Here is a 1,317-nt window from a genome sequence, read left to right as displayed (position 1 = left end):
GGCGCCAGCCTCCATAGCGCCAGCCAGACACCAAGACCCACAGACACAAAGACCGAGGCGAGTCACGCTGCGGAGTCAAACAGGTGAACAATATATTAGTAGAGACAGCCAACCTACCTACCTACCAGAAGACAACACACAATCTCACTGTGTAGAAATAGTAGGCTACAAATACAACAACAACAACACTCACACTGCCAGTGCACAAAAAGTACTAATACAATAACACACACACACACACACACACACACACAGTGCAAGTAAGCATGTCGTAGGACTGTTTATACCATGTGGATCCTGTACATACGACGAATACAACCTGAAACTTGAGGTACAACACTAGTCTCAGCCAGGCCTCACAGGTGCATGTGTTTTAAGGTCCCCAAAAGAGCGCTTCTTTAAAACACCCCTGACCACATCAGGGGACCCCAAACCCTTTGATTCCCTTGCCAGACATCTCGGCTCACTACACAACAAGTGCTGCTCGCAATCGGATGCACTTTTAGGCCATTTAGGAGACAAATAGCACAGGTAAACCAGTGCGCACCGCTCCACCCGACAGTCGAACGGTGAGGTTTTGAGCGAGTCGCAACAAAATGCACGGCCCTTCCGCGGGCCACATGACTTTATTCTGAACGGAGACAAGTCTGCTCGCTGGGCCGTTCGCTTTTGGACCAAAAACACGGCTCCGTCGGTGACTTTTGGGCCGATATAGGCGAACAGAAAACACAAGTGAAAGTGCATTTGGCCAGCCCAGAGAAGCCGAGCTGGGTGCCTTGAGTCTACATGGTTCTCATGTCGCGTTTAAGGCCAGCCCCCTGCTCCGTGTGGAGCTTCAATAGCCCAGAGCAGCGTCTACAGCAAACTTCTCCTCGCAGACCGTGTGTGTGTACCGGACCAAACGACAGACAGACATGGCAGAAGTCGCACCAGCAGCCGCAGCAGCCGCCCGCCAAGGCACCCAAGAAGAAGGCAGCAGCCAAGCCCAAGAAAGCGGGACCCAGCGTAGGAGAGCTCATCGTCAAGGCTGTGACCGCTTCCAAGGAGAGGAGCGGCGTGTCCCTGGCCGCGCTCAAGAAGACGCTGGCGGCAGGCGGCTACGACGTGGAGAAGAACAACTCCGCGTCAAGATCGCAGTCAAAAGCCTCGTCACCAAGGGCACCCTGGTCCAGACCAAGGGCACCGGTGCATCCGGCTCCTTCAAGCTCAACAAGAAAGCTGTCGAGGCGAAGAGGCCCGCCAAGAAAGCCGCAGTCCCCCAAAGTAAAGAAGGTGGCCGCCAAGAAGCCCTTCCGCGGCGAAGAAGCCCAAGAAGGT

General features: G+C 54.5%; 1 pseudogene; it reads left to right on the top strand.

The window, feature by feature from the left end:
• Nucleotides 1-825: 825 nt before the first annotated feature.
• The window catches only part of LOC121561706, a 1,017-nt pseudogene continuing 525 nt past the window's right edge, over nt 826-1,317 (top strand).

The sequence above is a fragment of the Coregonus clupeaformis genome, unplaced genomic scaffold (genome assembly GCF_020615455.1).
Source record: "Coregonus clupeaformis isolate EN_2021a unplaced genomic scaffold, ASM2061545v1 scaf0767, whole genome shotgun sequence".
Lineage (NCBI taxonomy): Eukaryota > Metazoa > Chordata > Actinopteri > Salmoniformes > Salmonidae > Coregonus > Coregonus clupeaformis.
The sequence above is the reverse complement of the archived record's forward strand: the minus strand, read 5'-3'. Positions and strand labels throughout refer to the sequence as shown.